Source organism: Scylla paramamosain, chromosome 28 (assembly GCF_035594125.1).
Source record: "Scylla paramamosain isolate STU-SP2022 chromosome 28, ASM3559412v1, whole genome shotgun sequence".
In the NCBI taxonomy this organism is placed as follows: domain Eukaryota; kingdom Metazoa; phylum Arthropoda; class Malacostraca; order Decapoda; family Portunidae; genus Scylla; species Scylla paramamosain.
In genome coordinates, this window is record NC_087178.1 from 16,143,740 (window position 1) to 16,169,750 (window position 26,011).

The 26,011-nt window shown below is 41.3% G+C and overlaps 1 long non-coding RNA gene across 2 annotated transcripts in view; it reads left to right on the forward strand.

Annotated features, from left to right (window-relative positions):
• LOC135115008 (uncharacterized) overlaps positions 1-26,011 on the forward strand; it is a 174,233-nt gene that overhangs the window by 68,961 nt on the left and 79,261 nt on the right. For both annotated transcript variants that reach the window (XR_010275756.1, XR_010275755.1), the window contains exon 2: positions 5,613-5,639. This is a non-coding gene — a long non-coding RNA (uncharacterized LOC135115008). The remainder of the gene's footprint in view (positions 1-5,612; positions 5,640-26,011) is intronic.

Below are 26,011 nucleotides of genomic sequence, written 5' to 3' on the forward strand. Positions count from 1 at the left end.
GTGTGTTCGCCGTTTTGTAGTTAAATGACCTATTGTTGGTGTTAGCATTTCTTTTTTTTTATGTAATGATACAATATTTTAAGATTAGATCTACTAGCATTCGTGACATGAAGCTCAAAAGTTTTCTTACTTGATCTTATTATTATTATTATTATTTATTTATTTTTATTTATTTATTTATCTTTTTTTAGCATGATATCGCATTCTAATGTGTAAGTTTTATCATAGTCGTTTATATTTCTCGCTTTTTCCAGTAAGACTGTTCTTTGTATCTGTGTTCCACCACTTGGGTTTATTTCTAACAACTAAGCGATTATTTTGCAGTGGGACGGAAGCTTCGACAGCTTATTAAGTTTGAAAGTGAGTGATTCTCGCGCTTTGTTTACGTCAGTATTACCTGAGAAGTGACTCCAGTCACAGTTTTACAAAGGATTTCTTAGTATGGAGAAATTTGCCTTCGAATAATCAGGTACTTTTTTTACTTTTATGTACTGAAAATTAATCAGTTTCAATACTGAATGCCTACTGTTACTGAATTCTGGTGACGATGTTTTAATTTGTAGTTGAACAAGATCCAAAATATTAGGTCCTTTTTGGTTGTTATACGAGCTGGTGAATACTGCCTTCTCTTAGGTGAGCGTACGGGTCGCGTCCTGAGTGCGAGATTAAAGGGTCACCCCACCTGTACTGATAAGTTTAGTTTATCGACTATTATGGTCTCGTTCTGGCAACAAATTTCTGCAGTGTGCTCGTAAAATTTGTTGTTGGTTGCCTGTGACTGACCTGGAGGGCTATAAAGACCAATAACAAATTCTCGTGAATTGCAATTAAGCTGAATATAGGAGGCATTACTGTTATCTAGTTTTCCTGTGGATTTTACAAGAGTGAAGATTTTATTTAATGTACAAAAGTACTCCACCTCCTCATTTGTTATGCCTTTCACAACTGAACAAATTATAACCCGGTATTGAAAACTCTTGATATGAAATCTTTCTGCTAAGAAGTCTCCTCCTCCTCCTCCTCCTGAAAAGGATTAGGAGAAGGAGGAGGAAGAAAACGAGCGTGAAACAAAGAGTAGAAAGCAATAGCGAGAGGGAAAAGATAGAAGAAAAAGAAAGTTCGATACTAAAGATGAAGGTTTACTGTAAAAAGTTTTAAGGATCACGACGCAAGATCGGTTGTGTAGAAGTGAAAGTGGAGGGAAGATAGTTAACTTGGATATGGTAGGAGGACGGTAGGAGGAGGGTAGGAGTACGGAAAGCGAAGGGGATGGGAGTAGGGTTGAACGGCATGATGTTTATTTATAGGGTGTCTCGGGAGATCTATAGCAAATATGACGGGACTGGGAGGAGCGCAGTACCGCGGCGGGAGGAGGTGGGTGAAAAGGGACGCTCAGGGACACGTAACACATTCTGGAGGCGCGGTGCTGTCGACCACCACCACCATTGCCATCGCCATCACCACTTGAATTCATCTTCCTTGTGTCGGATATGAAGCATTAAGATCCCTCCGTCTCAACCATCGCTCAGTATCACACGTATCGAGGATGTAATTGAATCCCCAGGAAATATGGTGTAGCACGCGGGAGAGAGAGAGAGAGAGAGAGAGAGAGAGAGAGAGAGAGAGAGAGAGAGAGAGAGAGAGAGAGAGAGAGAGAGAGAGAGAGAGAGAGAGAGAAGCGTAGGCGGGTATACATTATTTTAATTAAATTACCAATCTCTTTGAACGTACCATTAGTGCAGCATACCTGGCCGGGTGATAAAGACATACCTGTTGAGGTGAACGGCAGGAATTAGGTGATGCTTTCACCGAGACGCTTGTAATTACCTAATTATATTTAATGATCTTGTACTCTGATTGATATCGTTTTCCTGTTATTAAATACTTATTATTACTGCATTAGTTTCTTGTGGTAAACAAGGATTATCTTTGCAAATTCTGTTTTTCTTCTGTTTAATTCCATGACATTGGAAAGATGACAACTTGTCCATAGCTACTGCGGTACATTCCCAGGGAAGTAATAAAATTCCCGGACATCAGGAAGACGTAGAGGTGAACCCGGGTGATTAATTCAGAGGGTGTTGTGAAAAGACGGCGAGGTGGAGGGAAAGCTGGAGCAGTCAAGGAGGTGGAGGCTGGGAATAGGGGACAGAGGTGAGATGCGACTGAGAATAGTGGATATAGGCGAGCGCAGCTGAGAATAGGGCACAGAGTAGAGCGGCAAACTGTGGTTACTGATAATTTGGAAATCAGTACGAGAAACGTTTAAATTACGGACAGTTCATTATACTATTTTGTAGGAAGGAAAGGAAAAAATCTGCTTTCCTGGAATGATCTTGCGTTATACATAATTAGTACATACATATATTTTCTCCCCTAGGTTTATTATACAGCAGTGAAAAATTTAAACAGGCAGCTCTTTAATACCACCTGAAATTAGTCGAGGTTTGGAGTCATCCCTCACAAACCACATTACAGTTTGTTGGGAAGGATAGAAGTAAATATTTATTCCCCTTGACATTACCTTGCAGATGAGGAGTGTTGCGTGTCTCTGGAGGAGGGTGACGAGACGCCGAGTGGCAGCGTCTGTCTTTCCCCTCCAAGACGTAAAGATAAGTACGGTAACCGCCATCCATAGTCAATCACACTTCGTCGTGGACCCGCAGTAAGGAATGACGGGAGAGGAGTGAGCTTGTGTTATTGGCAGCCTCTTCATTGGACTCGAGATGACGTGTTTCTCTCGCTATTATTTTCTCACTCGTTTACCTCTTTCGTCATTTTTGTGGACACTGCTGGAGCTCAGTGGCATTACCTGGCTAGTGTGGCCCTCTCTCTGTGGCCATTTTATTATTAGCTGCTTCACATTACTTAACCCCAATGCTTTATCGCTGTAGTTTGATGTTTGATGCGCAGCGCCGTATGAGTCATTTTTGCCCAGTCATAAAATCAGTTAATCTATATATTTATTCATTGACTTTCATTGAATTAAGGTACCAATTGTGACATGCAAGCAGCAGACTCTCTTAATTGATAAGTGACTGATGGATGGATTAATTGACTGACTGATTGAAAGTTTGTCTTCTTAAAGTGAGGTCAAGTTAGGTTAGGGAGCATCAGAGGGAGCAAGGGAGTGCCCTACAACACCAGTAGAGCATCGTGGTGGCACGCCTCAAGATACACCTTTAATATTCTAACTCAGGCTGACGGAACAGACTGGAGGATGAGCACTGAGGCTTGAAACTCCGCCCTATGTATTTCCCTTTAGCCTATATTGTGTTTTCTGTGCCGCCGTCTTTGTGCAGCGAAATGTGGAAATGTTGAGCATAATTCGGCAAACCAACAACACCGGAGCGAGAATAACAAATGTCATCACTGCATAAACAAATGCTTGGGGTAATGTTTGTCCTAAAAAGAAGAGAGGTCAAAATATATGATTATGTGTGTGTGTGTGTGTGTGTGTGTGTGTGTGTGTGTGTGTGTGTGTGTGTGGTTGTATCGTTGGTTTATACAACAGATATTAGATATGCATTAACTACAATACCTGTCACTTCACTTGGGGAGAGAGAGAGAGAGAGAGAGAGAGAGAGAGAGAGAGAGAGAGAGAGAGAGAGAGAGAGAGAGAGAGAGAAAGGAGACCAACAGATGATAACGGACGACGAGGAGTCTCTAGGCACATACGTAACAACATCACCCCTCACACTAACATAAACATTTCCCTGCAGTCAAATGTCACCATGCTGCGACCACTTGGAATATCGAGGAACACCCAGGCTACTGCCACAAAGGTTCGCCTCACTCGACAATAGACCCTGATGAAGTGGAAATAATATAACTCGTTTCACGGCTCTTCATAACACATTCTCGCCACTGCTGTCTCCTGCTGCTGTGCCTTATAAAGAAAATGTGTTGGGTGTAGGTACATATATTTCAGGGACGATTTATTACTGTTGTATTATTCGGACATGCACTCAAGGCTGGAGAGTAAATATATTGACAAGGGTGGTGCTGAAGGGTTCAACAGCTCCCTTTCTACGGCCTTACCAGTACTTTTCAAGGTTCTCTCACACGTGGCTTATTCCCTAAATGACTTCCCTTTGTTCTTTCTATTTGTCACTCCAGTCCCTCTTTCCCATTAGCAGTCGGTATCTTCCTCGCAGCAAATAAAGAATATAAAATTCTAATTCATTTTATAGAAAAGAGAATAGCTTTGAGGAAGCAGAGAAAGGCAAGTCTTCTGTTTCCCACCTCCCCTTTTCTTCTTCCTTTTTCGGATCTTCCTCTTTTTTAATCGGGGTCTTCCTCCCCTTCGTTAACACTGGGGAGCCTGTGTCAGGGAGCCTGTGTCAGAGTCTTCTCTGCCATTCTTTGTCCCATGTGTTGCCCTTCGGCCTCCTTCGATCTCTCCCCTCTGGCCTAATGGTAAACATCTCCCTGCATAGATCATCGTTTGGAAGGCTGAATAAAAAATGAGCGAGGTTGTCGGAACGGGTGAACGAACCATAGCATCGTCTCTCTCTCTCTCTCTCTCTCTCTCTCTCTCTCTCTCTCTCTCTCTCTCTCTCTCTCTCTCTCTCTCTCTCTCTCTCTCTCTCTCTCTCTCTCTCTCTCTCACTCTCTGTGTGTGTGTGTGTGTGTGTGTGTTCTATTTAGTCGCTGGAACACCACTTTTCTTACTAATGTAAAATAAATCCTATAGACTTCTTAACTTCCGTCATCACTTGTCCCGCTGCTCCTCCCTTCTGCTGCAGCTCTTGATGAGAGAGAGAGAGAGAGAGAGAGAGAGAGAGAGAGAGAGAGAGAGAGAGAGAGAGAGAGAGAGAGAGAGAGAGAGAGAGAGAGAGAAGAAAGAGCTCTCATCACACTATCACTGTTCCGTCAACACTATCAACGCTGCCTACTCCTACGTAGACTTCAAAGGGAAGAATCTCCCCTCTCGCCGTTTTACTCCTCCCTCTCTTTCTCCTTCTCCTCGTCCTCCTCGTCCTCCTCCTCCTCCTCCTCCTCCTCCTCCTCCTCCTCCTCCTCCTCCTCCTCCTCTGTCTCCCTCATCCTATTGCTCCTCTTCCTTCTTTGTCTGAGATCGTCCTTGGCATCTCTTCTCTGCTACAGACACTTCTACTGTGTCTGTTTTCTGTTTCTTCGAGTTCGACCTCGCGACTCTGATTTCGGAAGCGAGATGTGAGTAGATTTTGTAAAGCTTCTATTGAGAGGGGATAGGTTTTCAGGTGTGAACTGTTTTTTCTTTTCTTTTCTCTTTTTTTTTTTTTAGTACTTGTGGTACCCTGTGAACGTGTGTGCGTTTGTGTGTATGTGTTTACCTCTTTATAAAGGTAAAAGAAAATGTTGTGAACTTGCTAAAATGATACCTTGGCTTCCTTTCCATCCACTGCTGCAGACCAAGCGGTGCAGGAAAGATAAGCCTGAGTTTAAAAGCCAGCTGCTGCTCCTTATACATACATTTATAAGATGAATAATCAACAAGGTACAAATAAATCATACAGTTGGTCAGTTAATGAATAAATAAATACTTGTTAATGAGAAATGTCCTGATATACGTTTTTCATAAGCTTACTGCTCCAAAACATCTAATTTCATATCATTATGTTTTTCAGGATGACCTTTGACCTTCGGAAAGCCAGGTAAGATTCCACTATTCAGTACATGCGCGGCGGCTGCTCAGGAAACACAACAACGAAATACCAAAGGCTAGAGTCGCCCTGGAGAAAGGATGTGAATAATTTAAGGCATCCAGCCCGCACGCCAGTCACACGATATTTATTGTATATGCTTTATCTTGTTTGGCTGGCGGGTAATTACTGGCTGAGGCAAGGAGCGTGCATGAATGGAAAGCGGGAAGCCTTCTTGAGTCTTCCTAATTTCATCTTTGTCGTACTTCACTGTTGCTGGTTAGTCACTGTTGTGGAATGTTGATTCTCTTTGTATACATATATTTTCTGGTTAAATGCGAAATATTTCAACAATAAATTCGAATGATTTAACACAGAAAGAAACAAAAATTAGCGGAGCCAGATCTCGAGGAAACAGGGATGTGGAAGGAGTGATGTACTGTGAAGCTGTGTCTTGGGAGCGTTAATAATAGCCGTTCATTTGGACTCAGGGTTAAGATAAAAATTTTACCGTGGCATAGAATAGTGACTGCCATTACTCAGCCTTTCTGGGGCAATTATCCCGCTGGTTTACTTTCCTGCATTTCCCTGCAGGATGGAAGCCGCGCTGCATCAGTAAGGCAATAGGGGCAAATAAAAATGAAAGTACAGACGTCAAGAACACTCAAGGATATTGTATTATCTCATGTGCCAATGACGTTCCCTCAGGTGGTGAAGGATGAATAGTCTATGTAATGAACAAGTGTTTTGAATGAACCCAAATTAAGCACCTTAAACTAATGTTTCTTTCTGGGAATAACGAAGGTGAAAGACTTTATTATCTTCAATTTGCAGTTTGTAATGATGGTAATACAGATACCAGTGTGTACGGCAATATTTTCTGAGTAGATTAGAAAATTGCAAAAATACACACGAAAAAAATATATATATATAAAATTTATGAATACATATTAAAAGAAAACATATAAAATCAATTCATTACTTTTATTATTAAAGTAACTTAGTATTTTGAATGTTTTTTTTTTCCAATTTAGCCAATCAGTGTGTGTGTGTGTGTGTGTGTGTGTGTGTGTGTGTGTGTGTGTGTGTGTGTGTGTGTGTGTGTGTGTGTCTCTGTGTCTGTGTGTGTGTGTGTGTGTGTGTGTGTGTGTGTGTGTGTGTGTGTGTGTGTGTGTGTGTGTGTGTGTGTGCCCTCTCGCGCGCCAGTGATATTACCTGGTATTTGACGTTATTGATATCTTCCCAATGTCTGTCATCACGATCAAACCTCTTCATGGTTTTGTTTACATCTCGAATGAGAGAGAGAGAGAGAGAGAGAGAGAGAGAGAGAGAGAGAGAGAGAGAGAGAGAGAGAGAGAGAGAGAGAGAGAGAGAGAGAGAGAGATCCAGACTTTCTCAACACATCCCTTCTTGCTCCCATGGCTCATTTTGCCAGTTTGTCGAAAGAAAATTCACTCCAACATGTAAAAAAATAAGGAACTTGGAAAGAACTTAAAAAAAAAAAAAAAAGCTATATACGCAGTCGGTTAAGTTGGATGAAAGGCTGCATGAGTTTGTATCCCCTCGTGAAGTGCTTTAACAGTGTCTGACAGGGGTGAAAAATTGATCAGTGGGAAAATATAAATATAATCAAGAAGTGTTGTTTTAATAATGCGATGCTATTCTGAACACGTAATTATTTAGTTAACGTCTCTTTCAGGTTAGAGGGACGAAGGAAAGAAATGCAGTTATGGGTTCGCAGATGGAGGGAATTATACGTCTGAATTAGCATGTGTGTGTGTGTGTTTGTGTGTGTGTGTGTGTGTGTGTGTGTGTGTGTGTATGCTAGCTCCACTGCTCAGCTGACCCAATTAACGACACAGAATTTTAGGAGGAATGTGAAGCATATTACGGAAGCCCAATGTTGTTGAGAAAGCTCCGTGATTTTACAGTCTCCTGCATGTGAAAAATAACAAAACAAGACTCTAACATGTACCTAAGAAAGAAGAAGAAATAGGAAAAAAAAAATCTAGTGTATAAGTGTAACGATGCTCGCAAAACCGGTTCACGGACAGAAGCAAGAAGAGAGCGAGGATAACGGATAACAAAGGAGAAAAGGGGAGACAATGGAAAAATTTGTACGGCTTGTTTGGCACCAACGGACCTCAAGGCAGCCTGCGCCTCTCCCAGAACCTTGGGGGAGATACAAACTTGCCACTCTCACTCTCTTTCACAGCTCTCTTTCAGTTCCATTTCTCCGTCCTTTGCCTTTCTTTCTTTCCTTTCACTCTTATTCCTTCGTCCTTTCCGCGTTATCTTTGTTTACCAGCCTCTCTCTCTCTCTCTCTCTCTCTCTCTCTCTCTCTCTCTCTCTCTCTCTCTCTCTCTCTCTCTCTCTCTCTCTCTCTCTCTCTCTCTCTCTCTCTCTCTCTCTCTCTCTCTCTCTCTCTCTCTCTCTCTCATATCTATTTATCTCTCTCATCTGCTATCGTTCCTATAAAATTTCTTTAGGATTTTTCTTCTCTAACCCCGTAAGGTATTTCTTTCCGACCTGCTTTCCTGAACGGCTTATGCCGGAGGGAGTGGAGGGTGGGGAGATATCCTTCTGCTTTCCTGTCCTTTTCTTCTACTGTCATCTTAGTTGTCCCAGGTCAGGTCACCTCGTGAGGACCGCAAGGTCTGTTGTGGCCTGTTTTTCTGTGTAACTATGTAACTCTGTCTCTCTCTCTCTCTCTCTCTCTCTCTCTCTCTCTCTCTCTCTCTCTCTCTCTCTCTCTCTCTCTCTCTCTCTCTCTCTCTCTCTCTCTCTCTCTCTCTTAGGCCTCATCTCCCTTCAATTCCTTTCTTCCCTTCTTTCCCAAGAGTCGTCCTTCCCTTCCGTCCCCTTTCCTCTCCATTCTAACACGGAATTATAACTTGAGTGGAGAGAAGTAATTTAATCAATGTGCAATCTCCCCACTTGAGTTTCCATAACCATCTCTTATCAGTTCCATTATTCCTAGAAAGGTCTGAATTTCATTTTTTTTTTCACTTTGGCTATATATTTCGTATTGAAGGAGTGCCGTCGTTAAAAGTACATTAGTCAGTATTTCAGAGTATTTAGCATAGTTTTTTTTTCTTTTTTCTTTTTTTTTTTTTTTTGTTGGGGTCAAAAAAATCATGCAAAGATAAGAGAAAAATTAGTCAAGTTTGAAGAATAACTTAGGGCTGGGGACGAGTTACCGATCACTAAGGTTTGTTTGTTACCAGTGATTCAACAGTAACTCTTCACCGCTGTCCAACAAAAGTTTCTCGATTTTTGTGTAACAGACGATTGCGTGACGCCTCTCTGTCTAGACCCTTCCATTTATCCTCCTGTGCTTTTATCTATTCATGTTCCCCTCTGCACTTGTTTCGTTATATGTGGACTCTATTTACGCGGATTCACGTTTATGCGACGTCCCTGAATGTGCCATGTATTTTTAGTATGAGAGAAAAAATGAACGTTTATGTTTTTCTTGAGGCGTTCCTGTTTTCTCTCTCTCTCTCTCTCTCTCTCTCTCTCTCTCTCTCTCTCTCTCTCTCTCTCTCTCTCTCTCTCTCTCTCTCTCTCTCTCTCTCTCTCTCTCTCTCTCTCTCTCTCTCTCTCTCTCTCTCTCTCTCTCTCTCTCTCTCTCTCTCATACATGTTTTCTTTTATACCTAATTATGACAGCAGCTTCCAGATTTCCTTTACTCCTTCCTTCACCTCTTCCCTCTCTTTACTCTTGCTCCATTTCACATAAGAAAAAAAAAAAATATAATTCTGTTGGCCGTGCTTAATATTCCCCTCCCGTCCTTTCAATGCCTTTTTTGGCAATACGTACAGGTGATCAGATCTGCAATCTAAGAAGTCTATTTATGAACTGTATTGGATAGAAGAATCGTATTTCCAGCCTTTTTTTTTTTTTATGTAGGAGGGACACTGGCCAAGGGCAACAAAAGTCCAATAAAAAAAATGCCCACTGAAATGCCAGTCCCATAAAAGGGTCCAAACCGGTAGTCAAAAGTTGAAGGATAAGTGTCTTGAAACCTCCCTCTTGAAGGAATTCAAGTCATAGGAAGGTGGAAATACAGAAGCAGGAAGTTCCAGAGTTTATCATAGAAAGGGATGAATGATTGAGAATACTGGTTAACTCTTGCGTTTGAGATTTGTACAGAATAGGGGTGAGAGAAAGAAGAAAGTCTTGTGCATCGAGGCCGCGGGAGGAGGGGAGGCATGCAGTTAGCAAGATCAGAAGAGCAGTTAGCATGAAAATAGCGGTAGAAGACAGCTAGAGATGCAACACTGCGGCGATGAGAGAGAGGCTGAAGACAGTCAGTTAGAGGAGAGGAGTTCATGAGACGAAAAGCTTTTGATTCCACCCTGTCTAGAAGAGCAGTATGAGTGGAACCCCCAGACATGTGAAGCATACTTCATACATGGACGGATCAGGCCCTTGTACAGAGTTAGCAGCTGGGGGGTGAGAAAAACTGGCGGAGACGTCTCAGAACACCTAACTTCATAGAAGCTGTTCTAGCTAGAGATGAGATGTGAAGTTTTCAATTCAGATTATAAGTAAAGGACAGACCGAGGATGTTCATTGTAGAAGAGGGAGACAGTTGAGTGTCATTGAAGAAAAGGGGATAGTTGTCTGGAAGGTTGTGTCGAGTTGATAGATGAAGGAATTGAGTTTTTGAGGCATTGAACAATACCAAGTTTGCTCTGCCCCGATCAGAAATTTTAGAAAGATCAGAAGTCAAGCTTTCTGTGGCTTCCCTGCGTGAAATGTTTACTTCCTGAAGGGTTGGACGTCTATGAAAAGACGTGGAAAAGTGCAGGATGGTATCATCAGCGTAGGAGTGGATATGACAAGAAGTTTGGTTTAGAAGATCATTAATTAATAATAAGAAGAGTGTGGGTGACAGGACAGAACCCTGAGGAACACCACTGTTAATATATTTAGGAGAAAAACAGTGACCGTCTACCACAGCAGCAATAGAACGGTCAGAAAGGAAACTTGAGATGAAGTTACAGAGAGAAGGATAGAAGCCGTAGGAGAGTAGTTTGGAAATCAAAGCTTTGTGCCAGACTCTATCAAAAGCTTTTGATATGTCCAAGGCAACAGCAAAAGTTTCACCAAAATCTCTAAAAGAGGATGAACAAGACTCAGTAAGGAAAGCCAGAAGATCACCAGTAGAGCGGCCTTGACGGAACCCATACTGGCGATCAGATAGAAGGTTGTGAAGTGATAGATGTTTAAGAATCTTCCTGTTGAGGATAGATTCAAAACTTTAGATAGGCAGGAAATTAAAATAATAGGACGGTAGTTTGAGGGATTAGAACAGTCACCCTTTTTAGGAACAGGCTGAATGTAGGCAAACCTCCAGCAAGAAGGAAAGATAGATATTGACAGACAGACAGCTGAAACAGTTTGACTAGGCAAGGTGCAAGCACGGAGGCACAGTTTCGGAGAACAATAGGAGGGACCCCATCAGGTCCATAAGCCTTCCGAGGGTTTAGGCCAGCAAGGGCATGGAAAACATCATTGCGAAGAATTTTAATAGGTAGCATGAAGTAGTCAGAGGGTGGAGGAGAGGGAGGAACAAGCCCAGAATCGTCCAAGGTAGAGTTTTTAGCAAAGATTTGAGCGAAGAGCTCAGCTTTAGAAATAGATGTGATAGCAGTGGTGCCATCTGGTTGAAATAAAGAACGGAAAGAAGAAGAAGCAAAGTTATTTGGGATATTTTTGGCTAGATGCCAGAAGTCACGAGGGGAGTTAGATCTTGAAAAGTTTTGACACTCTGTTAATGAAGGAGTTTTTGGCTAGTTGGAGAGCAGACTTGGTATGGTTCCGGACAGAAACATAAAGTGCATGAGATTCTGGTGATGGAAGGCTTAAATACCTTTTGTGGGCCACCTCTCTATCATGTATAGCACGAGAACAAGCTGTGTTAAACCAAGGTTTGGAAGGTTTAGGTCGAGAAAAAGAGTGAGGAATGTATGCCTCCATGCCAGACACTATCACCTCTGTTAAGCGCTCAGCACACAAAGAGTAGCGTATTGTTTCCATGATTGACTTTGTTCCGTTACTTAACATCGATACATGCTACTGAAATTTTGTAACAGTTGGCTGCACTCGACGTTGTATCACCATCCCTTTACAAAATACGTACACGAATATTTATGGTAAGTTACGCACATACTCTTTCGCTTCACCAGCTGATCAAAGACATGCGTCATTGTCACCAACAGTACGAAATACACAATCATTAATTACCTATTATTGATGGTAAATTAACGTACAGAGTCTTTTCCCTCGCTACCTGATTAAAGATATGGGGTATTTATCACCACGATACGTAATGCTTAAAATGTAAAAAAATATATATGTATAATGAAATAGAAAATACTTGTAGTCACCACGAATATTTTAAATGATGAAAAATTTACTTTAGGTTCAAGATTGACAAAAATCTTGATTGCGCCAACTGTGTGAACGATGGTGCTGATAATGAGCCTTGCGTTGGTTGTATAATAAAATAAAAAAAAATAAATAAAATACTTCCAGTCCTCACGAATAGTTTAGATAATAAAATTAACTTAAGCACAAAGAACGATAGATTTGTGCGCCAATTGTGAACTATTGAACCGTAGTAGTGATATTTTATTTTGCTGCGGTAGTAAAGTAATACCAAACAGCAGCACCCCATCTGGCATTGATGGCTCACCTGAAAAGACAGTGATCCCTGACCTACAGTTTTTTTTTTTTTTTCGGTCCATATTGGATTTTTTGTCCTGACGAGAGAATTCCTTCATCTGTCATCTGCTCAGACCCTCGACCCTTCCCTGCAGCCACGCCGGGAAAGCCGAGGGCCGCTCTGTGGACCTTGGCGGGGACCTGGCCAGCTGACTCATCCACAAACTCTATCATATTGAAATTTTCTTATTCTCTCTCTCTCTCTCTCTCTCTCTCTCTCTCTCTCTCTCTCTCTCTCTCTCTCTCTCTCTCTCTCTCTCTCTCTCTCTCTCTCTCTCTCTCTCTCTCTCTCTCTCTCTCTCTCTCTCGATAGTATCAACCTCTCCACAACATTCACGGGTAAAATAGGAAAAGAAAACGACAAGCAGGGACAATCGGGCCGGAAGGAAAACTGTTACGTGGACTTTTTGGGGCAACTTTTTCCATTTGTGAAATGAGTAAATCAGACCAGCGTACAAAATGACATGGAGTGATTTTTTTACACACACACACACACACACACACACACACACACACACACACACACACACACACACACACACACACACACACACACACACACACACACACACACACACACACATGAATTGCATAGTTTCTCTGCATTAGTAATCTGCCTCCAGCTCAGCAGGGATATTGATCTCTATTGCGAAACGAATTTCACACAAGTTCTTTTCACTGTCGTAATCTGTCACGACTGCACCGGCCGCACGTGTCATGCTGATCTGCCGAAGTATGTCACGAAACGCATTGATGACCTTTGACACTACGTTGATAATGACGAAAATCATACGAATATAGTTTTATATACTATTGCCGCAAAGTTATATGCTATTTATTACACAGTGATGGAAGACACGAAAATATTAGAATAAGTGTTTCGAAACTTACACTATTATTTTCTTTGATTCGAGGGCATTACATTGCATCTGGTGGCTGTGCATATAGGTTCTTTTGTCTTTTTATGTGGCGTTAACGATGACGACCCTGATTCTAGTGGGAAGGGGAGGGGAGTGGGGAAGGGTGAGGAAGGATGAAAGGGCTTCGACAATCACCATCTCAGCGAAACTTCGATAAGCGAACGACCTGAGGGGACCACATATTTCTTCTTGCAGTGGGACCGTTTGGTCAAGCCGCGTATCTCATAAACTTGTGATAACTTGATTTATTGCTTCTAGCACCGGTTGTTCCCTTTCGCCCTATCAGCTAATTGCAGTTCTTCATTATTCGTTCCTTCATTCTCTTTTATATTGTCCTTTTATCACCTCCTTTACCTCTGACATTTAATTTTTATCATGTGTCCCGAGGCATGGGTCTGTTCCTTCCATACACTACCAACATTTCTTATTTTACCCTTTCCAGCCACTAATGTCTACTTTCCCACGTAACATCAGCTCCCGTCAGTCAAGTAATTTTAATTTAGAACACCCACTACTTCTACCCATCCCTGAATGTCACCCCCACACCGCGCTTGCTGCTCCTTTATCCACTCATCAATATGTATTATTTTCCTTCCGGGCAGTTCCTTCACCCTACACTCCACTTCAGCACGACCATTCTCTCTCATCTGCTGAGTCGGTACATTTTATACATCCATTCACCCCTTCCCCCACGCTACTTCAGTCCACAAACTATTTTACCTCCTCTCCGATACTCCCCCTGACACCCTTGCGTCCTTCTCTTCTCACGCCATCAGCCCCGCGTTCACTTCTCACAATTCGTATTCCCGTAAGGACTAGCATTTGTTATGTTACACACTGCTGGCTGTTGCAGTGACCTTCATACCTTTCCTTCTGCACTGCATGTTTTGTAGCAGTTCCCTTGACGCTTTTTCTCCTGCATCACGTGTTAAATGGTTTGCAATAGCATAGTAGAAGTGTCTGCAAGCCCTAATGGAGCTTGTAGAAAATGTGTTACGTTTTAAATGAAACAAAGAGCCATAGTATGCTATACGTTAGATGATTATTACTATCCTAGGTTTTGTTAGTTTTATTATTTTGTATGAGTTAAGAAGACTGTTAAAGAGTTACGTTAACTGATAAAAAAAAAAGGTTTACTTTTTGAGGACTGTTGGGTAAAGGAAAAATACTCTGAATGTGGTACAAGTCACACCTAATCACGGCACGTGACCAGGCAGACTGGACGCACACCAATAAGGAGAAATCACGTGAACACCCCTTAGGCTTTACTCTCTGTAAGCGGCTTTTCTCCAGAATCATCACGACCTTTTCAAAGTCGTTTGGAATAGAACATGCACCGACAGTGACATTGACAACGTGCAAGCCTCGCTCCTCTGGCCTCTTGTGCTTTGTAGATCCATCAGTGTGCAAGTTCTTAATTGCAGGAGCACTGATTGCCCGTCGCAATAAAGGACCGAGGGTCGTCTCTAGGGAACATACTTAATAATTAATGACGATTTAATTAAGCAATATCCGAAGACAAGGAGTATTAATGAGAAACTTGATGTTATAGTGATCCCTCTCACAAGGTTTCACTAGCAAGACCTGCTACCCTATTATGTTTTTTTTTCTGTGTGTGTGTGTGTGTGTGTGTGTGTGTGTGTGTGTGTGTGTGTGTGTGTGTGTGTGTGTGTGTGTGTGTGTGCGTGCGTGTGTGTGTGTGTGTGTGTTCATTCGTTGTGCTGGCTAGTAATTAATGTACTGTATACTAGATATGATTGGCTTCGCAGGCACGCACACACACACACACACACACACACACACACACACACACACACACACACACACACACACACACACACACACAGAGACGGTAGCGAGCCACATAATTAATAGCATCATTACCAGCCTGGGAAGAGGTGCAGGCGTTTCCAGTACATCTGTCGGTCTTCCTTAGGTCCAAATTGACAAGCGGGTCGGTTTGCCTTCGCTTCTTTTACCTTTCGTCCGCCTCTTCTCTACTTTGCTCTACTTTAAAGACGAAAGGGAATAGAAGGAGCAAGAGACTAGAACACTCCTGCTCCACTTTCTTCATGATAGCATACTTCACCAGGTTTTCTCTGCTGCGTGAGTATATTGCAGTGCTGTTTTTAATTTTATTTACGAAGCATTAGCCAGAGTTAGCTCCCTCTCTATCAGCATTACCACCACTAACACCATTATCATCGTAATGTTATTCTGCAGCCACAGCCAGGGTTATTGTTGCACAAATCAACAGATCAGCGAGAGAGAAAAAAAACGAAAAATCTTGTATTGTAGCCACAACCAGGATTATTATTACATTTATCAACGGATTAGTGAAAAAAAAATCTTATATTGCAGCCACAACCAAGATTATTACGTATTACAAAAATCAACAGATCAGCAAGAAGCAAAGAAAAAAGAAAGAAAAAAGATAGAAAATGATCATGGATAATGCTCAAGGAGAACGTATAAACGTAAACTCGTGAGGAAATAGGAGTGTTTTGGCTTACTGGGGGCTGTGCCTCACCACGGTGCCTCGGCCGCATCTTTGTTGTGTGTTGCTCAAGCCTCGTTTTGAAGAGCGTTTTAAGCCTTTAGAACTAGAGCGCACTTGTCTCTCCCTCGCCGTGGCCTTGACCCTCACGCACTGCAACGAATGTTAGGGAAGGAAGGAAAGAAGGAAGTGGAGAATTAATAGCGCACTTCCCAAGTATATATGGTTCATGTGACTGGATATTCGAAGCGTGAAATGTGAAGTTTATAATTATTATGTAAGGAAGTGAAGAACTAGCGAACTACTGCGAACTACTGTAAGTATGTGTGCTTCATGTGACCGGATATGCAAAGTTTGGAAAGCTAAATTTATGTCCGTTAAGTTTTGACGAAATTCTATGCCTTGTCAAAATTTTTACTCGTGGTTCTTGTATATTTTATATACGCTTTATTTCCTCTATTAATACGGGCAGATTTGTTCCTCTCTTCTATGTAATGTTTTGCTTTTATTTTGTATTACTATTTTATATTTTGCATCATCTTCCTTCATTCTTTAGTGTAGCATATTCTGTTTGTGTCATTTTTTTTTTTTGGGGGGGGCTTATATATTATATTATACTTTCTTTGTTTTGTAATAATTTTGTATCTTTCTTTATTAACTTTGGTTGAAATGCTTTTACCTCTAAAAGGCCAATTAGTATGTACTAATACTAGTGATGGATAAATGCTCCAAATGTTTCCTGCCACGAGGACCCGCGGCTTTTGTAATGTAGTTATTTTTTAAAATTATATTCAGGTCCTCTGCTGACAAAAAAAGTCTTCTTTTTCTTTTCTTTTCTTCTTCTTGTTCTTCTTCTTCTTATTATTATTATCCACCGTAATAATAATAATAATAATAATAATAATAATAATAATAATAATAATAATAGAAAATAATGATAAAAATAATTTCTATTATTATTACTACCGTCATTATCATCATCATCATCATCTTCACCATTTAAAGTTTGGAAGGGAAAGATGAGACGCTCTCTCTCTCTCTCTCTCTCTCTCTCTCTCTCTCTCTCTCTCTCTCTCTCTCTCTCTCTCTCTCTCTCTCTCTCTCTCTCTCTCTCTCTCTCTCTCTCTCTCCACCCTTTTCCTTTACAGCCAAGCAAAACATTCCCCTGAAAAGTGTTTCGTGCCGACCACAGCCAGTCGTCGCCCTTGGCTGGTCGTCGTGACGCGAGCATTACATGTGCGATCCGCAAGTCAAGTGCAAATGCGTGGTGATTAAATTTTTCCATGGCTCGAGAATACAATTAAGGGATAATGATATTCCTGCGCTCTGATACACGATTTCAGTATCATCATGGCGTGTGTAGCTCTTGCGCAGCAGAAAGAAAAATGCATGGTAATTGAATTCGATCGGATGATAGTAAGATTACTGGATGTGTGCTTCTGATAGGTGACTCAAAGGAATTTATTTCATATTATTGTTACGTTTATCATTTTTGTTTTATCCTCCTTGTTCGCAAAACTGACCAAGATAACTCGTTGCACCTTGTCAGCAGAACATTGCCCCTGACGCCACACCTGCCCCGCCACTTGGTCTGCTTCTTATGGTACCCAAATGCTAATTAATCAACCCCCACGTCTTTCCATACCACGCAAGAGAAAAGAGTGAAAGGTATAAAGAAAAAAAAAAAGAAAAAAGGCAGTAGCTAAAGAAAGTTAATCCTTCGTACCTGATTAAGTTTTTTAGAAAACTAAATAGAAATGTAAGGTTGTGTGTGTGTGTGTGTGTGTGTGTGTGTGTGTGTGTGTGTGTGTGTGTGTGTGTGTGTGTGTGTGTGTGTGTGTGTGTGTGTCGCAATCCGTGAATGCGTGCGTGTGTATTGGCTTCCTGTGGTGACTTTGGGTTGGTAATGCACGGTTTATGACTCAATATCATCAAATCCTCGCATGGCAGACTTCTTCATGGTTTTCATCCATTTTTAGTCTTTTTATCCGTCTTACAGTGTTTTATTACTTTCTGACGGCTTATCCACCTTGATGTGTGAGCTCGTCGCCTTGCATGGCATGTTGATCTGCAGGGACTCTTGTTCAGGCGGTGCTTCAAATGCCCAGATACTGCACATAGGTGGACATTAAAGGCTTATTCACTCCTTTTTTTTATCTCATTTTATGTGTATATTTTTATATTGATTTTGCACAGTCACCCCTGGACTTATCACACACACACACACACACACACACACACACACACACACACACACACACACACACACACACACACACACACACACACACACACACACACACACACACATTCTCTCTCTCTCTCTCTCTCTCTCTCTCTCTCTCTCTCTCTCTCTCTCTCTCTCTCTCTCTCTCTCTCTCTCTCTCTCTCTCTCTCTCTCTCTCTATCTCTATATATATATATATATATATATATATATATATATATATATATATATATATATATATATATATATATATATATATATATATATATATATATATATATATATATATATATATATATATATATACTGTATATGCCGACAAGACCTTCCTTTTCGAAATTTGAAAACTAGCTGCAAGTTTTTGAATGGCATTCTCCGAAGAGAAACCCGACTCAACAGAATATCTTGCCTTGCCGTCCACATCTTTGTCCTGCCTGCTTTTGTCCTCTAGTCTCAGTTTTCATTTCGTCCTTTGTAAGTATGGACGTGATAAATATTTGGTTTGAAATAGGTACCGGTTGTTGTTCATGTTATGATGATGATGATGATGATGATGATGATGATGATGATGATGATGATGATGATGATGGTGATGATAACAATAATAATAACAATAGTAATAATGGTAATAGTAATGATTTTAGTAAAAATTATAAAGTAATAATAATAATGATAATAATAATAATAATAATAATAATAATAATAATAATGATAATAATAATAATAATAATAATAATAATAATAATAATAATAATAATAATAATAATAATAATAATAGTGATGATAATGATAATAGTAATTATTATTATTACTATTATTATTATTATCATTATTATTATTATTATTATTATTATTTTTATTATTATTATTATTGCTACTACTACTACTACTACTACCACTGTGATCATCATTGCCATCATCGTTATCATGATTATTATAAATTAGTATGGACAATAGTAGTAGTAGTAGTAGTAGTAGTAGCAGTAATAGTAGTAGTAGTAGTAGCAGCAACAGTAGCAGCAGCAGGAGCGGTAGTGGTAATTGTAGTAGTAGTAGTAGTAGTAGTAGTAGTAGTAGTAGAATAACTAATGACGGCATAGTGTTTGCTACTGTTCCGTTCCCCGGTGTTTGCTCCCAGTCTCCACCTCGCAAGGGCAAAGAGAGCTGGGCACCACTTCCTGCTTTCCAGACTTCTCGAAAAGAATTTTTTTTTTTCGGGTTGTCTGTGACTTGGGTGGTGGGGTGGGGTGGAGGCAACTTGTTGTATCCTGGTTCGCCCACATCAGATTATTTGTTTTTGCTCTTCATTGTTTGGATCTTTATTTTCTTGAGTGTAAGTTCTGAATTTGTTACTTTTACTCTTTGTTTTTTGTTGTTATTTTTCAATTCTGTGTTCCTTGATTATATTCATACATAATAATTCTATATCGATTCCTTGAACGTCCTCTCAAATATAGCAGACGTTGCAGAAGGTTAATGAAAATCTTATTTCCAGCGGTGTTGTATCTATGACCTCATCACCTTGTCAACCTCTTTGTATGCGTAAAAGCTGCACACTCCACAAACCTCCCTTCCTTACAATGTTTCCTCCTCATATTTTCTCCTATTCTCTCTTTCCTCACTCATCTTTCCTTCCTTTTTCCCGTAAGCTGAGGTAGGCGTGCGTCAGCGTCGCCACTGCGGCTCTCCCTCCTGCGGTGCGACACAACAGAACCCTTAATTACGTTCCCGCCCCGCCGTGGCCTGCGTGGCGCTGCGATCGATGTTCCCCGAACACAAGACTGATTGGAACAGGATTCGGGTGGGAGTGGAACACAATGATACATGCCCACGTTTATCACTGTTGGTGAGGACTGTTCGGCGCGTGGGAATGGAAGATATATTGCTTATTGATCACAGCTTGCAGTAACCAAATTATGATATGATGTTTGGCAAGCACATTTAATTAAATGAAGGCTGCAAAGACCGTTTTTCATGTCTTAGATACATACTTACCGTAAGCTAAAGAGTTTCAAGAGTCTTAATGAGAAAGTACCAAACATGTCACAAAAGGAAATAGTTAATGCTTTGTGATAGATATGATAGCTTCCATACATCATCATCTAGACTGAAAAGTTTCCTGCTTCACAATAAAGTGTAGCATTCAAGTGTATCGATAACTTGCGGGATTACTTAGGACTAGTTTGTGTGGTTGATATTTCCAACTTAGCTGTTTTATCTTTTTTTTTTTTTTCCTTTTTTTGTGCCCCTGTTAATCATTAGCTGGAGAGTATTGATGTCAGTGGTTTTACATGGAAAGGAAATAGTGAAGAGTTGTGAATCAAAGATAGAAGGCAGATTGAAGCGCGTCTCCGATAAGTGAGTGCCCTTGTCATTACGTGATGTTGAGTTTCGCCACCCTCGCCTCGACAGCGCCACCACCTCCCCCCAGTATCACGACCATCATCCACACCCGCTCACCCACCCACCCAGTCCTTATCACCCATCCTCGCCCGACCCAACCTTCCAAACCCCATAAATTTCCCTTCCCTTGATCAGATGGCAGACAGACGGGAAGGCAATCTGACAACAAACACCAATATTTTTCGTCCATTAACGGAAACCTTATTGGCAGCGTAAATTTTAAAGATCACAAGTGTTTCTGCTGGATAAAGTTTGTGCTTCCTTTCTCCACTGCACAATGGTGATAAATAAACAAACAAATAAAAAAAGGAACATAGGAAATTGTATTCAGTAATTACATGAACAAAGTCTACGGGATTGTTATGTTATGTTATGTCATTTAACAATTTTTTTTTCGTGGTTGGTCGAGACAGAGAGAGAGAGAGAGAGAGAGAGAGAGAGAGAGAGAGAGAGAGAGAGAGAGAGAGAGAGAGAGAGAGAGAGAGAGAGAGAGAGTTGGTTTCGTAATGATGGACAATTGGAAAGTACTCTGTCAACGGACGATTTTCTAACAGAGAAAGCCACATCACATTCTTTTCGATGCCCCTTAGTAGGTTCTGGAATATCGCCGGTACAGATAGCGGCAGTTAGTGGCGTGATCAGCGTCTCCGTAACCTTCTTGACATCTACGAATATTCCTTGATCTTTGTGCATGCCTTATAAGTGTGCGTGACCAAGGAATACGGAGAAAAATGGGACACACAGGAGGAATGGTTAGTACAGTAAAGGTTATCAGTATTGTGTGATATGGGAAGTTTTGAGTCCTAACCTAAGTAAGCCCAACGTAACATTACCTGGTACTTATGTATAAAACGAATAGTCATCTTAGATCTTGAAGTCATTATGATGGATTACGGTGGATGATGTATATAACAGCAAGGAATGGTTACACACACACACACACACACACACACACACACACACACACACACACACACACACACACACACATACACACACACACTGATCCAGGTAAAAGCGTATATTCCCATGTACCCTTCCATTTAAGAGGCTGAGGAACATATGAAATCATATGTGCTATTTCTTATTTTATTTCTCTCTCTCTCTCTCTCTCTCTCTCTCTCTCTCCTCTCTCTCGTCTCTCTCTCTCCTCTCTCTCTCTCTCTCTCTCTCTCTCTCTCTCTCTCTCATCTCTCTCTCCTCTCATCTCTCTCTCTCTCTCTCTCTCTCGTCTTGTGCTATCGTCTTGTGCAGCGAGGCCGCGGGGAGAAGGGGAGGCATGCCGTTAGCAAGACCAGAAGAGCAGTTGGCATGAAAATAGCGGTAGAAGATAACAAGAGATGCAACATTGCAGCGAAAAGAAAGAGGCTGAAGACAGTCAGTTAGAGGAGAGGAGTTGACGAGACGAAAAGCTTTTGATTCCACTCTGTCTAGAAGAGTGGTATGAGTGGAACTCCTCTAGACATGTGAAGCATACTCCATACATGGACGGATAAGGCCCCTGTACAGAGTTAGCAGCTGAAAGGGTGAGAAAAACTGGCGGAGACATCTCAAAATGCCTAACTTCATAAAAGTTATTTTAGCTAGAGATGAGATGTGAAGTTTCCCAGTTAAGATTGGACTGAACGAGGATGTTCAGTGTAGAAGATGGGAACAGGTGAGTGTCATTGGAGAAGAATGGCTGTCTGGAAAGTTTGTGTCGAGTTGAAAGATGGAGAAATTGAGTTTTTGGGGCATTGGACAATACTAAGTTTTGCTCTGCCCCAATCAGAAATTTTAGAGAGATCAGAAGTCAGGCGTTCTGTGGCTTCCCTGTTTGAACAGTTTACTTCCCGAAGCGCTGGATGTATACAAAAAGACGTGGAAAAGTGCTGGGTGGTATCCTTAGCGTAGGAGTAGATAGGCCAAAAAGTTTGGTTTAGAAGATCATTGATGAATAATAGGAAGAAAGTGGATGACAGGCCAGAACCCTGAGGAACACCACTGTTAATAGATTTAGAAGAACAGTGACCGTCTATCACAGCAGCAATAGATCGGTCAGAAAAGAAACTTGTGATGAAGTTACTGAGAGAAGGATAGAAGCCGTAGGAGGGTAGTTTGGGAAATCAAAGCTTTGTGCCAGACTCTATCAAAAGCTTTTGATATGTCTAAGGCTACAGCAAAAGTTTCACCAAAATCTCTAAAAGAGGATGACCATGACTCAGTAAGGAAAGCCAGAAGATCATCAGTAGAGCGGCCTTGACGGATTCTTTACTGGCGATGAGATAGAAGGTTGTAAAATGATAGATGTTTAAGAATTTTTCTGTTGAGGATAGATTAAAAAAATTTAGATAGGCAGGAAATTAAAGCAATAGGCCAGCGAGGGATGGAAAACATCATTGCGAAGAATATTAATAGGTAGCATGAAGTAGTCAGAGGGGTGGAGAGGGAGGAACAAACCCTGAATCGTCCAAAGTAGAGAATTTAGCAAAGGTTTGAGCGCAGAGTTCAGCTTTAGAGATAGATATGATAGTAGTGATGCCATCTGGTTGAAATGAAGGAGGGAAAGAAGAAGAAGCAAAGTTGCTGGAGATATTTTTGGCAAGGGTACCAGAAATCACGAGGGGAGTTAGATCTTGAAAAGATTTTGATACTTTTTTTATTAATGAAGGAATTTTTTGGCTAGTTGGAGAACAGACTTGGCATGGTTCCGGGCAGAAATATAAAGCGCATTAGATTCTGGAAGGCTCAAGTACATTTTGTGGGCCACCTCTCCAAGGTTTGGAAGATTTAGGTTGAGAAAAAGAGTGAGGAATGTACGCCTTTATGCCAGACAGTATCACCTCTGTTATGCGCTCGGCACACAGAGACGGGTCTCTGACACTGAAGCAGTTAGTCATTCCAAGGAAAATCAGCAAAATACCTTCTCAGATCCCCCAACTAACAGAGGCAAAACGCCCGAGGCACCTCCACTTAGGGGGATCCTGAGGAGGAACTGGAGCGATAAGACAAGATTACAGATATGAGATTGTGATCGGAGCCCAACGGAGAAGAGAGTGTAACAGCATAAGCAGAAGGATTAGAGGTTATGAAAAAGTCAAGAACGTTTGGCGTATCTCCAGGACGGTCAGGAATACGAGTAGGGTGTTGCACCAATTGCTCTAGGTCGTGGAGGATAGTAAAGTTAAAGGCTAGTTCACCAGGATGGTCAGTGGAGGGAGAGGAAAGCCAAAGCTGGTGGTGAACACTGAAGTCTCCAAGAATGGAGATCTCCGCAAAAGGGAAGAGAGTCAGAATGTGCTCCACTTTGGAAGTTAAGTTGTCAAAGAATTTCTTATAGTCAGAGGAGTTTGGTGAGAGGTATACAGCACAGTTAAATTTAATTTGAGAGTGACTCTGTTGTCGTAGCCAGATGGTGGAAAACTCGGAAGATTCAAGAGCGTGGGCACGAGAGCAGGTTAAGTCGTTGTGCACATAAACGCAACATCCAGCTTTGGATTGAAAATGAGGATGGAAATAGTAGGAAGGAACATAAAAGGGGCTACAGTCAGTTGCCTCAGACACCTGGGTTTCAGTTGAGTAAAGAAAATGAGGTTTAGTAGAGGAGAGGTGCTGTTTAGCAGATTGAAAATTATATCTTAGACCGCGAATGTTGCAGAAGTTAATGAAGAAAAGTTTGAGGGGAGTGTGTCAAGACACTTAGGGTCGATACCAGAAGAGCAGTTCGACCTGGGAACATTTCTGGTCCCCTCCCTAGATGAGGACTCCGAGGCTGGTGTAAGAGTCGCCATGTTCATTTTTTATTTTGAGTGAAGGGTGTGCGTGTAATTAGGTGCTTGTAGTTTTATGTGAAGAGAGTTGTCTTTAGAGGGCAGGCTGTCACTGCCCCCTTGTGTTGTGAGACACAAAGGGAAACGTTTCAGTGAGGTCGCAGGTGGGTTTAATGATATGTACACAGCACACCCTGATCCAGTGCTTTAGGCTTCACTAGGAGTAATTATCGTTTCGGCAGGTTCCTAGTGCCTTCTCCTGAAAAGAGGAAAAGACAAACCGGGATATTACTTTCATTTAATTTCTCACTCGGCTTTTACATTCCTATTCATTAACTTTTTCACGAAAGCCAGAGAGAACATGAATAGATATGATTTTAGCGAGAGTGCTGTCTGGTTTTTTGTTTTGTTTTTTTTCCTCTTTATTTTTCATTTAATTTAACGTGTTCAGCCTTGCAGATCATCACAGGTGAATATATTTTTCATGTATAATTAATTTCTTCTCTGTTGCCGTTTTAATTTGTCAACATCAAAGACAGAGATCAAGGGGTTCGGAATAAATTTAGGAAAAAAAAGTTGAATACATATTCTATTCGTACTCTAAAAATAAGAGGTAAACATAGGAGTTATAAACCTTTGAAGCCAATTTAGCTCCCAAGGTGTATTAAAATTCCACTCCTGAAAAGAGCCGAAGTACTTCATCAGGATGGTAAGGCCAGGTTGATTGACCGAAAATACTTACTAGTCAAGAAAGGGACAAGATGGAGATGCTGGTTTATTTCTGCTTTTCTACCTCAGCCAAATAGTTAGTGATGTAAGGAGTTCAGCCTTAGCTTCTTTACTTACCTTACCTGGATGTACAATACTTATTTAAACACAGATCATATATCATATACTTACGGGATTTTGATGTATACTTGATGTCCGTCGTATATCAATTTCATGACAAGAAAGCGATTTTCCTTAATTCATCTTTTATGTTTGCTCAGGAAACATGGAGAAAGAGAGGCTGAGGGGACGTGGTGTTGAATATGTCTGAAGATGAACTGGGGAATGTGGAGTACGTGGTAGTGGCTGTCGTTGGCTGAGGCCTAGACACCCATAGGTCCACCAAAATGCGTCCTCTTCAAAGCTAAGACCCGGAAAATTGAAACTAATGAATATGTGAAGGAGAGCCGTGCGGTAAGCTACTCTTCTGCTGCTGATTGATCTAGCGAAATGGTGGGAGGGGAGGACGGCAAGGGTAAAGGGGAAAAGATAGCAGGAAGGAAGTTTCATGATTAAAATGTCCCTAGCAGGTATTAAGACTTTGTTGAGATGAGGTGTTGAAGTCTCCCTGCAGATTAATCTTATATCCTCCTCCACGATCCCTGCCTGAAAGTTGATAAGATTTTGTAAGATCTTTCGTAAATGAGAGAGAGATTATTAGCAAGCCTGATTACGTACTGCGAGAAGCTTTGTGAGGAATAACTTTGAGGAAGGGAACCGCTGCTGGCACACGCGCTGACGAGGGAAGGGAACGAGCTTGTCGCAAGTGAGAGAAATAGGAGGTGACTGAGATAAGGAAAATATGAATCTAGGAAAGGTCAGATCCAAAATCAATATAGACCACTTAGATACGATACAGTCCACTGATGTGTGTGTGTGTGTGTGTTGCAATCATGATGGAGGAAGGAATGTAGGTCTGTCGGAGGTAATGAGAAACGAAAGGAGGAATGACCTTGCTTAGAGAAGGGTAATAAGCAATGGAGAGAGAGAGAGAGAGAGAGAGAGAGAGAGAGAGAGAGAGAGAGAGAGAGAGAGAGAGAGAGAGAGAGAGACTCAGCTAGTATGTGTATCAGTCTGTGAGGGA